General features: G+C 40.3%; 1 pseudogene; it reads right to left on the reverse strand.

Annotated features, from left to right (window-relative positions):
* Positions 1-6,064: 6,064 nt before the first annotated feature.
* Positions 6,065-15,395, reverse strand: LOC129348481 (terminal nucleotidyltransferase 4A-like; annotated as a pseudogene).
* Between the last annotated feature and the right edge of the window lie 938 nt (positions 15,396-16,333).

Consider the following 16,333-nt stretch of genomic DNA (forward strand, 5'->3'; position numbering starts at 1 on the left):
AGCGTGAGGTCAAAGAAGCTGCCATCAGCTGCTGCACTTCTGTCCGTCCAGCAGATGGAGCCATGGAGCTGCAGTGAAGTGAAGAGCAGCACAAGGCAACCACCACTTCCATCCACTGACGCATTCAATTTGACTGACGCTAATGTTTTATTGACTTCCAACCACTAAACCAATAAAAGCTGCAAGCAGCGTTGGACGAGTCCTCGCATCCGAGCGGCCCGACTGGCCCACGCATATCCACCAGGAGGCGCTGCAACTGAGAGAGTAAAGTTTCAGACAGATTGGAGCATGTACAGGCTACTTACACAGCACTTCCTGTTTCATGGCGAGAAATCCAAAATGGCCGCCAAGTGGCACAAAGATGTGATTAGGGCCGGACTCTGATCATGCATGTAAAATTTCAGGCAGATTGGAGCATGTACAGGCTGGTTACACAGCACTTCCTGTTTCATGGCGAGAAATCCAAAATGGCCGCCAAGTGGCACAAAGATGTGATTAGGGCCGGACTCTGATCATGCATGTAAAATTTCAGGCAGATTGGAGCATGTACACTCTGGTTACACAGCACTTCCTGTTTAATGGCGAGAAATTCAAAATGGCCGCCATGTGGCGCTATGACTGTGAGTGTATATCAACCTATGGACGTGATTAGGGCTGGACTCTGATCACACATGTATAATTTGAAGCAGACTGGAGCATGTACAGGCTAGTTAGACAGCACTTCCTGTTTCATGGCAAGACATTCAAAATGGCCGCATTCCGCTGGTAACTATGGCCACGCCCTCAGACTTTTGCGGAGCGTTTTGATAACTTTTGATCAACCATGACTGGTGTCCATCCTGACCAAATTTGAGCTCTCTCGTGGTTACGCTGTTTGAGGTTATAGCTTTTGAAAATGTCCAAAAATGACAAAATTGTCCAAAATATGAATCATATTTCAAAATGGCCGCATTCCGTGGCTCGCCATTTCCACGCCCTCAAACTTTTGCAGAGCGTTTTGATAACTTTTGATCAACCATGACGGGAGTACATCCTGGCCAAGTTTGAGCTCTGTCGGGGTTAAGCTGTTTGAGTTTATAGCTTTTGGAAATGTCCAAAAATGACAAAATTGTCCAAAATATGAATCATATTTCAAAATGGCCGCATTCCGTGGCTCGCCATTTCCGCGTCCTCAGACTTTTGCGGAGCGTTTTGATAACTTTTGATCACCCATGACTGGAGTACATCCTGGCCAAATTTCAGCTCTCTCAGGATTACGCTGTTTGAGTTTATAGATATCAAAAAATGTCCAAAAATGACTCATAATTCAAAATGGCCGACTTCCTGTTGCATTATGGGTAATGATGCAAGATGCTTTTTTGTGTAATTTTCTAGGGGGCGCTATTGAGCCATTTTGGCACGCACGCGTGCCATTTCCCTAAAATATCAAATTTTTCGCCGGTTCTGATGTGTGTGGCGATTTTCATGCGTTTTCGTGTATGTTTAGGGCGTCAAAAAGGCCGATTTCCCGGCGGACGAAGAAAAATAATAATAATAATAATTCTTAGGGTTTCAATAGGTTCCTCGCACCACTTCGTGGTGCTCGGACCCTAATAATAATTCCTAGGGTTTCAATAGGTTCCTCGCGCCACTTCGTGGTGCTCGGACCCTAATAATTCCTAGGGTTTCAATAGGTTCCTCGCACCACTTCGTGGTGCTCGGACCCTAATAATAAATAATTCCTTGCATTCCAATAGGGTCTTCGCACCGTTGGTGCTCAGACCCTAATAAATAATTCCTTGCATTCCAATAGGGTCTTCGCACCATTCGGTGCTCGGACCCTAATAATAATAATAATAATAAACCACAGGGTTTCAATAGGGTCTTCGCACCATTGGTGCTCGGACCCTAATAATTCCTAGGGTTTCAATAGGTTCCTCGCACCACTTCGTGGTGCTCGGACCCTAATTACATTCAGATTCTGGCACGGCTTCTACTGTGCTGCAGTTTTAAGTAGCCCGGTAACAGCAAAAGCACACCTAGCAGGACTGTCAGAAATCAGCCTTGTTTGTACTCGCTTGGTGTCACGCATCCACCCTCACTCTGCAGCGATGGTGATCAATTCTGTCTCATGGATTCAGCGAAGCACACGTGCATAAAAAGGTCGAAACAGAATCTGCTCATCCACGTCCTGTAAAGTGTCTGAAGAGCTCAAGGGCTTCAAACTATCTAGGTTAAAAAGCATCTTGTGAATATTGAATTATTGATAAAATTGGATACGATCCCAGTTGCAGCTGAGCGCGAACAATGATAATTACAGTAGGACTGATGATGTGCTAGAAATAAACCAAATTTCCCACCTTGATGAGAGAAAAGTGGGCTTCATCACATAACTGGGTCTCCCTCAACCCAGTGGTGATTAAAACACACTGAGATGACCTAGATAAGTAGCAATCAAGGTAGGAAGGTTTGAGAGAGAAAGAGAGAGAGAGATACCACCCACACTCCTGATTCCTCATTAAGACGAACACTGTGGGATTCATTAAGTACAACATGCAGTGTTTTTCTCAATCAAACGTAGTGATTCAAGGCATATTGTACACTCAGTCTGTTTTGCATTTGATCCCTTGACAAAAATGCCTTATTTGAGAGATACACAACATATCTGGGAATTGACAAAATGCTAAACTAATCAGGCTTTTAATTGTGTTTGATTGCTATTGTTTGGGGGATTCTTACAAACCTTGTTAAAAAAGCTGTTTGGCTCCGTTTTCTGCAGCCAGAAAATCTGAGAAGTGAATGATCGTTGAGTTTAAAGACTCCCTGGATAACTACAGAAGCTTCATTAAACATAAGTAGAATGCAGGTGAACATCTCAGTTTTTTAATGTTTGGAAGCCTTGATAATGCAAAAAAAGAGAGAAAAACGTAGAAATAGTTTCAATGCTTTCATAAGATGATAATATATTGTTTTGTTTGTTAGCACTTGTATCCAGTAATGCATCAGGTTAACCACCTGTGATAGGCATTGTGATAATTTATGCTAATTAGGTTTTAGATTTGAACATCACTGAGGTGTAGCACTGCCCTCCCTGGCTCATAATAGGGAATTCTAATAAAGAATGTCTGCTTAGCTTTCAGGGAGGGCTGGTGATGGTCACACACATGCACTAAATATTAAAATATTTGGCTGCAAGACTAAAATATGCATCAATCTCACAAAATGTTGACACCCCTTTTGTGGAGTTAGACAATGAGAATAAATGCAGACAAATTAAAAGAAAAAAAATAGGTTTTAGTTTTGGTTTGCATTCACAGAGCCAGGAAATTAGAACTTATTATAAAGCTTGTTATTTTTGTGTGTCCCTACAATCCTGCTTGATATGTAAAAGGTTGGTAAAAATATTAAACTAAAATAAGATGTAAAGGGAAAATCACTCATTACAGTTAAACTGGCATAAATTGCTTGGCCATTTGAAGGCAGCAGGAATTGTAACAGTTACTGATGTGGCGAATGTATTAGCAAAGATAAGTATCTGCCTCTTCAGCTGCTAATTGTTTCATAGACTTACAGTCTGGTTTCTAATGTTGCTCTTCTTCTGCTGTTAGTGTTCGGTTATCGTTCAGTGGAAACCTCCAGGGCTGAAAAATGAACTGCAGTTCCTTTTTTGGCCACTTGAGGCTGGCTCTTTAGCGAGTCAATCCCTTAGACCCCCATGTTAAATCAGCAAACTTTACAGCAGAAATAAACATGTTTACAACCTGTTACAAAAAATTATTTTGGTCTCTATAGGTAATTTCCCCATTCAATTTTTTGCTTAATTAATCCATCTAAATTGCATAAAGACTTAAAGTTATGCATTCCTGCTTGGAGTGGTGGACGCCATCAAACGACAGTTCATTTATTTTTATATATGATCAGCATGGTCATATATAATTTTTATACCCAGTAAATACACTCAAGCGCATAATTTTTTACGGAAAATGGCTTAGCTGTTGCTGCTGGAAATGAGGTTGAAAAGAGAAACAGTAAAGTTACGGGCCGTACAAGCAAAACTATGACTTACAATGCTGTTATGCTCCTTTAACCTGAGCAAAACATCAGTAATATGATTATCATTTATGGAATTGTCAGAATGTGCAAAACCATTGTCATTATACAAATTAATGTTATCTAGTGATTATATTTTAATAAATAGCGTGTTTCAAGTTTTTTGAGGCAAACTGTAAACACTGGGGTTGCATGTGGACTTTGCTTTACTTTAAGAAACATCCAAAAAGATAGAGAACAACTGATTTAAAGGGTCATTAAAAAAAATGAATTTTAAAAATTACTTTTAGTTTATTTTTTGATATTGTAAATTTTTGGACAATAGACTGAACAATAAATCTCTTTGTACTCTTTGTACTATTCTTCCCAGGTCACAAGAGTAAATTTGACAGAAAAAGTCTCCATTGCTTCTTCTCTGTCTGTTCTTCTCTTTCTGTGTAGCAGCATCAAAGTGTAGTTACAGCTAATCACCGACTTGTGAAAGACTTGTTCTTTCAGCCGTGAATGAAGCTTTTCCACTCAGAGTCGTTTAATTCAGCTCTGGCTGAGGAGAGACTGCTGGTCTGGGTCATCAGCTCGTACCGGTGCTGCTGCTCAGACATACCAAAGCCAGCAAACTGTTTGGCTGACAGATTCCTCTTCAGCTTAGTTATTATGGAAACTTCTCTGTTTGTTTGCTGTGGAAATGCAGCACTTCTGAAGCAGGAGAGACGTGTTCAATATGTCAGCAGAATTACAAAGATGAGCTATTTACTCGTCTGCGTTAACTTTCTTTTTATTGGAGTTTTGTCACTGTAAGAGCACTCAGACTCCTGTGAGGAACCTTTCATTCTTATTTTCGCATCTTTTCCCTATCAGAATGTCTATGTTGTTCCTCACTTTGTCTTTGAACACTACTCCTTGTCTCACCTTCTCTCACAGGTACCTGCTCTACAATTCAAATACTCATACATTCAGACCCCCTCACCTCCTTCACCTTCTTCAAACAGAGCTTAAAGTCTAATCTTTTAAAGCTTCCTCTATAGTTCAGTGTTATTACTGTTCAAAATGGATGAGGATCTTCATAAAGATCCCCGGGCAGGCGTTTCAGATTTTGTTGTTCTGATTCTTTTCTATCTCGAGAGGCACTGCTGCCAGCACAGACAGTACACTTAATCCACTACAAAACCACACACAAACAAGCACCTGATATCCACCAAAGGCCCGGTGTGGCTGAATGTGAAGCTTGTGGACAAAGTCTGAAAACATGGAGTTAACGCCTCTATATTTGGTTTCAGGGTTTAAGCGTACTGAAGACATCAGGGAGCTGAGCAATGTAGAGCAGCTTTGTGATGAGAGGTTCTTCCTAATCCAGCACCCACCATCAGAGGTACATGTGCACCATCCAGTGTTGATGAGCAGAATCACATGTTGACTGGTGAAGACAGAGACCTTGGGTGTTCAGAAATAATTTAACACAATCAAGTTAGTTTCAATAATCTGTGTATGGCAACTTAAAGCTGCACCAGTCGATACGTTTACATCAACACAGGGTCAAATGACTACACATAATACATAGAGGGTCAGTCATAGTTACCAATGCGCTGAGAAATATCATCCAACTACAGGTTCTCTCAGTTCTACAAAAGGATTAAGCATCTTGTCCGACTCATTGTTATGGTTAATGGACCACCCTTTATTGTTTTGATCCACTTACACCACTCTTATCAGTGATGCTCTGAGTCACAGGAAGGATCCATTTTTTAAAAAATGGCTCTGATAACGCCACAACATCCTTCTTCCCCCAACCCAAACAACAATGTTAGCAGTTAGCTGACATTTTCCCCTGAGGGGTCAGTGAAGAACACTGATTATTGGACTTTGACAGGTGCCCGTAAGTGTGACTCCAAATGAATTTTAATGTTTTGTGAAAGTGTACTTGCATAACAGTTCAATAACATTTTCACCATAGCAATTTGGTAGCGGTCAGAAATTAATTAGTGCAACTTTAAGTATGCATATTATCATTAATTTACTGAAAAAACACACACCTGACTGGCAGTTTTAAAATGTTTATTAAAAAATAAAATAGAAAAAAATATATTTACATAAAAATGTCAAAAAAACAAACAAACAAACAAAAAAAAAACAAGCTGGGCAGTGGTTCCCTCTGGCCACGGGTAGCTAGGTGTCCATCTTGAGGGCCACTGCTCACATGAATCAGCCAGGACACCGAAAGGCTGCCGTCTTTCTCTGAACAGCAGCCGCTAGTTTAAAATCCCTCATTGTATTGCAATGGGGGTATTATTACATTGCATCTACATGTAAATGTGTGCACCAAAATCTCAGCGGTCCAAGTCGCTCTCCTTGTTGTCTTTTCCCGCTTCCTTTAACATCACTCTGAAGAAATGAGGACAGCATGGCAGAGCACTACCAGGACTTTCATTCAGCTGTTTCCACCATCATCAGGTGACAGAAAGTAATGAGGAAGAGTGAACATGGAGTACTGACTGCACTGGACCGCTGAGATGCACAGAGATTTTAATCCATACAGACTTCCAAGGATACTGCATGTCATTGCAGTCTTTTCTGTAAAGACGTAGGCAACTCTAACCCAGTCAACAACCTTCTATCACCAATTTCATCATCAGTTTTTCATCAATGCTGGTTCTAATGTCTTAAAGCAGGCTGTCAGGGTTGTAGTTTGAAAGGGTTACACAGGCTTGCAAACTACATCCACCTGGTTATCTGATTGCTATTGGGCTACAACTGCATGTAAATGTGCCAACTTGTTCACCTCCATATGGATGGAAAATAATTATTTGGAAAACACTCATCCAGAGTGTCAGTAATTGTTTGGGTGGAAATCATAAAATGCAAAGGGAATTTTTAGGCTGGAGGTGTTGATTAGCTCAAAATCCATTTTGCCTTTGTTTTGACTGACAGATCAGAGTTGCCATGGTTTAAAGAAAAAGAAACAAAACAATTAGAGTAACAGTACTGAACAAGTCTCAGTAAAAAGTCAAGAATTGTTGGTGGACACTTTGCCCCCCTGTGAAGTGCTCCTGCAGAGTGCAAGTCGCTCTCTGGGTGCACTTGTTCATGAATGGTGGGACGTCTGATTAAAAACCTGTGGTGGCAAGTCATGAGTCTCAATACTTTCTCACACACGTTTCACTATGTCACACACTACACAGACCCAACCACTGACATTAACATCCCCTATTCCTTACATTTGACTGGTAGATGTAGAAAACTAGACTTTGAAACATATCAGGGCCTTCATACAAATACAATGGGGTCAGGGGATGGGGCTGTAGTTCACAAGTTGGCTTGAGAGTCTGACAGTCAGTAACATTACTCTAGTCCAACAAGCAGTGTTTAAAATGCAAAAGAACCCTAAACGGAAAATACAGGAGTTGACACGATAATTAGAATGATCCACTTGCATAGTAATAACACCAGTGTGTGTAGTGTTCTGGGCGAGTCACAGCCTTCGACAGTCCTGTCCGTGAGTGTGTGTGCATTTGTGTGACTGTGTGCTCGCGAAAAACGTTGTACACACACTCCAAGTAAACACAAAGAAAGGCATTGCAAACAATTAGCGGAAGTACCTGGCAATCAAATATACACAAGATTCCTGAATGGAATCAAAATATAGTTCCCTTTCACTAGGGTCCTTAGTTCAGGAAGACCCCCAACCCTCCCTCCTTCTCCTTTGTCCAGGACCACAAAAGGAGAAAACCTTATCACTGAGCGTCTCGTTCTGCACTGATTTACAGTTGTGGTCAAGAGCTGACCTCAGTTCTGGGATCAGACTTCCACAACCATGTCCCTCATCTAGACAAAGTTAGCATACGAGGAGTTCTCTGACCTGGAATCAGTGGGTTTCTGACCTCTTACCCTAATCTTGATCTTTAACTTTAAGTCAGATAAGCCATCGCCTTCTTGGCCCCCAACACTCCTACAACAAGTATTAAAAAGAGACAAGCACAAAAATGAAACACGAGCATATATGTTGAGCAGAACAAGTTCACTCAGGCCAAAGTCCTGCGCTCTCTGGAAGCTTTTCTTTTAAAATTACCTCCAGTGGATTGGAAGCTGGCCAAGATGAAAGTAGCAGGCCACTGCCAGCCTTCCCCTGACTGACAAAATATGGCAACAACACATTCCCGTAAGGGATGCACACATAGAGAGATATACACATACACACAATCTCCAGGTGGCACTGCTAGAGTACTGCTCTTTCAGGTCAAAACCAGGAGTACATCCTCTGCCCTCATTTCTCAGAATATCCCAGGGTGCAATTTTCATCCCTCCACTTCCCTCCAGCATGTCTTAGACTAACTGGAATGAGGAACAAAACTTCCATGGGGAATTTATTGTTTACCTCACCCACTTCCACAAGACACCAGAAGAAAAATAGAAGGAATAACCAGACAAGCACTCCTAATCCCTTTCTGCTACCACTTCTCTGAATCAAACTGAACACCACATTTAAAAGGGGAGACGGGGGGGAGGGGCGCCTTTGAACTGGGGTCCAACTCGACCTGATGACAGACACACACTCGAGCGCACACTCCTGCACACACTCACACAGAACCACAAAAGTGATGCCCACATACACACTCTAGAGATGCTGCCACGGGAAAGGTTTCGTAAACAAAATTTAAAACTCTACAAAAATAAAATAACAGTATAAAATGCCTTTACATATACACACACAAATTAAATAAGCTTTTACTGTCATTTCAAAAAGAAAAATAACATTATTGCACAACATGAAAACTGTTTGTTCTTAAGTAACTGTAAAAAAAAGAATAAGAAAAAGAAAAAGAGTAATGCTGACCCACAGGTAGCTTGGCTGCAAGGGTCAAGACGAGGTCAAGTGAACTTGGCAATGCCATCGCCACCAAGTCCAACAAAAATAAACAAAAACCGTAAAAGAACTGAAACACGGATGAGGAAAACACAATACTGAGTGTAACATAATACTGAAACAAAGGAAAAAAAAAACTGTGAATAAAAGTCATGCAGAAATGGAAAGATACAGATAGTAGGAGGAAGATGCAGAACTGAGAACTGCTCCGTGATGAGGCAGCCCCAGAGTGAAAACTGCTGGTCTCTAGTTCTCTGTTTGCCTGTCCATCCTCCTTCAAGACCAACGAAGAGCCAGGGTTTGCAGCCAGAGGGGAGAAGGAGGAAAAGTTAGGACAAGCGGAGTGGTTTCTATCTGCTGAGGCTAACCGGCAGGCTGTCCCTCTTCCTGCGTCGCCAAGTGTTGCGGTGATACTGTGTGTGCGTGTGAGCGTGTGTGTGTCCGCGGTTAGCCAGAACAGCATTGTTGACCAGCGGCGGGTTGTGGAAGCCCTTCACGTTGAACTTGGCTCCATTCTGAGGAGGGATGGAGACAAGAGAAAAAAAACAGTTATTCATGATACAACAATGGTATTATTTTTGCTGACTTGATGCTTTTGTGGTAAAGGGTTATGATCCTTGCAGACTGACATCTACACTAATGAACACCTCAGTCTTCTGTGAATTACTGTGTTCAGACTCTAGCGCTATTAACAAAACAAACAAAGAATTGGATCTAATATTCTGCATTTTTCAGTTTTTTAGTATCATGATTTTTAACAGATTCTAGACAGAAAAAAGATATTAGTATTTCGAGGCTGATGCAGCTGCCTCTCTCTTATCTCTGTGGTCTAAATTAATATCCTACTCATACAACTCCCTGATTGGTTATACATCACAATAAATAGACTATCAACAACGAAAGATGAATTAAGAAAAGTTATCTTTCAATTAAACATATGTAAAATATATATCAACAAAGACATTTCAATTAAGCTTGTGTTATTCAAAATTTTAACATCATGTATGTTATGCATATATTTTCCAAATATCGGTTACTGTTCTCTTTGACTATTAATGACTGATATCAATATTAGCTTTTAAAAAACATATTGGTTGACCTCTAGTACACTTAATATAAGCTAGGAGATAACTACCTTAGCTTAGCATAAAGATTGGAAAAAGGGAAATAGCTGGCTTTCTCTATAGACAGGTAAAAAAAAAAAAAGCTTATTAAGAGGTTGTACCTAGTTTGTTAAATCTGTCCCCTTAACCTGTAGCAAGCCAATAGGCAGCAAGAACTGAATAACAAATCCATGTTTCTCTGACAGTTCCAAGTCATTTTCCCTAATAACATTTAATGTCAGATGTTGGTACCGCAGAGCAGCGGTAGGCAGTTGTTTACTGAGAATCTATGGATTATAAATGGCAATTTGGTGTTTTTATGGTCTCAAGAAAGCAACAGAGAGGAAGACAGATAAAGTGAGATAAAGCAATGAGACACTTGACAGAGAAGGACTCTGAAGAGAGACAGAAAATATGAGATGGAAAGAGTGTGAACCCGTGTGTGAGACAAGGTTGTCTTGATAGTGCATTTGAGTGTGTGTGTGGCATCCGGCGCCTACCTTGTGTGTGTGGCTGGAGTGGGGGCTGGGCGGAGGCTGGGGGCTGGAAGGGGCAGGGGCATGAGCATGAGCTGGGGGGGGGCATGTGGAAGAAGGGGGGGAGCCCGGTGTCTATACACACCTGTCTGCCAGGTATGGAGTGCATTGCTAGACCACCGGGCAGTGAGACGCGAGCCTGGGGGATGGAGGGGACAACAAATAATTAGGAGTTTATATCAAGTGCTGTGAATTACTGGCTATAAATCAGCCTCAGAAATGTATATATAGTTATCTTAATGTTAATCCAAATGTTAAGCAGTACATGATTTCACTGTTCCTATTTTACATACATAATCTAAGCAAATACAGTCACTCTTGTCTGTAGCCTCTGCTTTGTGCCTACCTGTGAACCTGGAGGCATGAGCAGATGGTGTCCTCCCATGCCGGGCTTGCCGGTGCCCATGTTGAGGCCTGGTGGTAAAGCTAGGCCGAGAGCTGGGAAGGATGGATATGCTGGCAGGGTTGGCGGAGGGAGAGGACACGGCAACGCTGAATCAGAGTCCTGGCAGATCACAGAGGAGGAGATTGTGAACTAGGTTGAGAATGTCAATGTAGCTGCTATCTGCTAACATCTAAATACTCAAATAAAATTAGATCCAAATAGGATGTATTTCCATCAGGTGGGTTAGAGAGAGAAAAAGGCTGTGCATCATATCATGGCAACATGTAACGTTATTGTGTTGGCTGTCAACTGCATAATCGCAAGAAACTGTAGCTGCAATGCATCATTTACCATGCAAAACTCATAGAGGTCACAGTTGTTTTGTACTGGATAATGTTGGCTATCATGTGGAGATACAGAAAATGTGGGGTGAGCCAAAGAAGTCTCAGGTGTGCAATAAAGGCTCACCAGCTGAGGTCACTGTAGCTGTAACATTTGATATGCTTGTATATGTTTCTATATTAGCCCTCATATCAAGGAAAAAACTTTTTTGTATTATCAAACTGAGATTAAGACTGAAATTTTAGAACTGTTCATAACTGTAGGGGGAGATCTGGATCATGCAATTGGGATCCCTTTATGACCTAACAATTTGAAAAAAAAACAATGTGATAATAAAAATAAGGTCTGGGGTACACAATCCAGATATTTTTCTAGACTGATATCTTTTCCCTCAGAATGAAAAAATAAAACATGTCCACACAATTAATGTTTTAAAAAACATTTCTGTACACACAAGAATGCAAAAACAACTACAAATGCAAACAAGCATACCAGGCCAGTTTAAATAAAAGATACACAAAATCATTAAATATCAGAGAAGATTTCACCATTTCTGTCAACTTTAAACAGCAGATGCTGTAGCAAACAGAGGCTTTTTTATGTAGGTGAAGTGGTGCAGCAATGCATAGTTAAGTTGTAAATTGCCTGTTGTTTAACTGTCAGTATTAACTAAATGTAGAGACAATGGTATATATACATATATGACATGGTTATTGTTTCAGGTGCATGCTCATTACATAAAACAACAATAGATATATGTAAACTCAACATTATCATTTCCTACACCTGACATTTGATATGTCCACATGTATACTCCTGAACTGGAGTTTTCAAAGTCTGCATCTTGTAAGGTTGCAAAAAAAGTGTGAAAAAAAGAGTGACATAGAGTGCTGTTTATATATGCATGACATTATTGTGCACATTCTGTTTTTCACTGAAGTGTGCACATACAGTAACTTGCTGAGGTACATCATCAGGGGAGGCAAACTAGGTGAATGTTTGCTTCCCTTTCACCCCCCAACAAGAGCCCCTTAGAATCTAGGATTGCCTCTACCTACTTGCACACAGGTGACCTCTTTTGACCACCAGTTCTGAAACAATACAATGGAAAGCAAATCTATTATAAAGCAGGACATTATGTCAGCCCTATGTTAGAGACGACGCAGAAATGTGCTGTGGCTTCAAAATCGGATTACTCAACAACAGTCTGTGGCACAGAAAAACAACTAGTATCACTGGAATTGATTTTGATATGTGGTACCTAGAGAAAACTTGTAAATAATTCACACATTGCCAAGACTTGAGTAAAGATATTAGGGTGCTTTGCAAGAGTTTGATCAGAATGAGATTACTATGGTATGTACAACTACGTGACCATAAGTACAAAGCTCTGGTTCTGCTTTTTCTTGTGATATGTGTTCAATGTCTATGCAATGACATGTTTAGGAGTAATTCAAATAAAACAAATGGGTGCAGAGCTGTATGTGGATTGAAACTATGATTAAATTTTTTAAAATTCCAAATTATTTTCCTTGCCAAGTCACACAGACAAGCAACTGGCCTCACTGCGGAGATCAAGTTGTACAATTTCATTTGATATGTGTCCCAGGGTAATTCAACCACTATGAAGTGATGTGAATGTGGACACAACGCAAATCGGTCAAGAGTTAAGCATTAAACTAGCAGCGACACATCAGAAATTTACAGTGAGTGTTTTGTTTTGGGTTTTTTTGCTTTTCCTATGCATATACGTTTGTATGCGTTTTCTTACGTTGTCAGATCCAGACAGTGAGGAGGACTGATGAGGCTGACGAGTGCTGCTGAGGGCTGGAGATGGACATGGGAGAGTCTGCACTATGGGGTGACACAGAGTCCCTTTGCTGTTCTTCAGACCCGACACCACCACCCAGCACACAGGACTCTTGCTCCGGCACTGGCTCTTTGGGAGGTGACACTAAAGAAAAACAATAAATGGTAAGGACAGATAGGATGCACAGCTAAACTCAAAAAAGTCAGTAATTCACTCACTCTCCAAGCTTTACTCAGCAGATAACATCATTTTCATTAGGCATTTCCTACTTCTAAAATTACCAACAAACTACTCCTACATCGTCTCTATGTCTTGAGACATTTAGGTCAACAGCACAACTTTATATTAAAATCTGATGATTTGTACCTCTGTTGTCAATTCGCGCCAAGTCTCGGCCCCCCCACTTCTTAATAATCCATTCCCTGTAGTCGATCACTTCCTGGGTCAACCTGATTATCCTTCCCAACGTGCTGCAGAGACGAGAGAAGTGTTTTAGAAGGAGCAAAACTTGTATCCAAGGTATCTATAGCACTTTTCAATGGACTTGCTTCTCACCTTTCACAGTCTTTGTTGGGATAAGACCGTGCAAGTGGAGACACAGCATGACTCAGAACAGTGTAGGCATAGTCAAACACCTGCTTGACGTGCATGGCACCATAGGAACCCCTCCCCACATCATTACCTACATGAAAAGAAACATCATAATTAGTTATGTGCGAAAATCAAGCACAGTTTAGACATTTTCTAAAACTGAAACTCGCTACTATTGTATGCAAAATGTGCAAAGTATAGTCTCATCACAACTAAACTTATTTTACAGCAAACCATAGAATTTGTCATTAAAAAAATAACATTGTCAAACTAAATTGTAGACCTTAAAATCACTGCAGTGCATGACATTTTATTATGTGGTCACAACATCTTTAAAATATTCTGATGGCCTGTTTGGTGACAACAATGAATCCCACTAGGTGAAAACTGGTGCACTGTGTGGTTGAAACATTTTCATTTGCCTGCCAACATGTCATTCTTGACATCACCACCAGATGCTGCCAAAATAAGCCCATTTCATGTACATAGCTTCAGTAAACTGTTATTTAATTTAAAAAGGTCAAACATTTATAATAGTATTTCTATTTTAACTGCTTTAAAAGTGAGGTTGTAGAACTTTGCTGAATCCTTTTCATTTGAATCATAATTCTTTGGCTGAAATAGGCAGTTTACTAGAAACATCTTTATCAGTGATGGTGCTGAAAATGCATCTCCATCAACATTTTTAATTCTTTTCTAAAATGCTTTAGCTCATCGCAACAAATGTCTTTCTTCAGTATTACTACGTAACTACTGCATTATGATGCAAGTTATTAGTCGGTGCAAAGGCGGCTCGACTCGATTCGGTGTTGAAGTTCCCAAAGACTCAAGGCATGAAAAGTATGAGAGCACTTCAAATGATTACAGAACAACAATGTGGTTTGTACACTGTGTAGAGTTTTGAAGGTGTAGCACTAGTATAGAATGCACCAACAAATGAAGAGAAAACACAGATGCGCTTTTCTGGAAGATGCAAAACTAACTTTGTGTGTTGCTGGTTCATCAGTTGGCAGAGTTTTCAAACTCTTTTTATTCTTTTGCTGCTAAATTCACTCACAAAGCTCAAAATCCAGAAATAAAATTAACCTAAATTGAATAGTGAATTAAGTATTTTGGAGAAAAAATTATTATTTAGATTAATTGACTAATTGGCACAATAGTCAAAAATACTCTTCAGGGCAGTTATGTGTTCTCAGATCCAGCTTTTATTTGGGTTAAACGAGTATTTTTTTATCCACCGCAAAACGCACCTGGAAGTAGTGGGTCCTCTATGCAGAGCATAGATGGCCTGTATCCATTTGTCATGGCCTTCATTATCTCCTCTTTGGCTATGTATGCGCCTCCATTTTGATGCGAATCCCTGTTTTCAAGTAGTTGAAATGGCGGCCATATAACTCAAAGAACTCGATCAGCAGCACCCCCAAGTTCTCACTGGGGTTTCTGGCATCAATACGAGGATGGAGCTGAAGAGAGAGGACAGGGAGATAGGATTAGTATGTACCCAAGACAAGAGCTACTGCTGAGATTTTAATTTATGTCAGTCTACAACATCACGCCAAAACATGTTTATGAATGCTGTTTAAATAAAAAGTAATTCTTCTATGAATATTGTTACTGCCGCTGCTAATATCATAAATACTGTATATCAAAAGCAGCACCACTGCAAAAGGACAGGCTCTACCATTGTGATGCTGTGTTACTGTACCTGTAGGAAACTGATGACCATGAGGATGAGGCTGTATGAGCTGATGCCCCCGGTGAAGACCTCATTTAGATCTCTCTGCAGTAGAAACTGCTTCAGAACAAAGATCAGGTAAGGCAGCACTGGATACTTCTGAAAGCAGACGGGGAAGATAGATGGGGAATGAGAATGGCTGATTCAAACTGTACGAAGAATGGAGTACAGGACAGAATCTTAACAAGAAAACTAGATGAAAGACTGACTCAGGCTCCAGTCGTATATGTTCCAGAGGACAACTAGAGTTTCTCATGAGATATACAGTATAGTGAGTTAGAGATACGACTTGACTACATTAACAGCGAAGAGAGGAAAATCATACAAATGTCTCGAATTTGTCATTAATTATAATATCATTAGAGGTGTGAATCTTTGGCTAAATAACAACTCGGCTTAAATCATTACTGAGCAGCAATTCAAAAGCATATAGTCCTCTTATTTAAATTTGGGTCCATTAAATTGAGTAAATCATGTCTTGATTCAGCAGCTATAATCATTAATAAGACATTATGTATGTCCATGTACATATATATTGCAGTAGATATTCATTCAGCACAACCTCTACGACAACTACTTGCAGACTCAGTGGTAGATTCAGTATCGCTTCAAGTAGTTTTATACATTTTTCATGTTGCACGGAAAACCACTAACAAAAAGCGTTGCTAAAGTCATGATTATAGCTGAAACCAAATGTTTTAATAACATTATTTTTCTAGTAAACGACTGTTACAACACCCTATTTACCACATGAATACTCTGTCTAGCTGCCGACTGGGCAAAACTTTCTAGCATTACAAATATGCTCATTTTCCAGTTAAAAGGGAGGCATGACCCCCTGGCAGCATGTGTGTGCAGATCTGTGCCAATGGAGCAACTGCTTGGCTGACATATGAGAATTAACTTTGGGGTGACCTCTCCATGACAAGACTGCACTGGAGTCT

This window comes from Amphiprion ocellaris, unplaced genomic scaffold (assembly GCF_022539595.1).
Source record: "Amphiprion ocellaris isolate individual 3 ecotype Okinawa unplaced genomic scaffold, ASM2253959v1 Aocel_unscaffolded275, whole genome shotgun sequence".
NCBI lineage: Eukaryota > Metazoa > Chordata > Actinopteri > Pomacentridae > Amphiprion > Amphiprion ocellaris.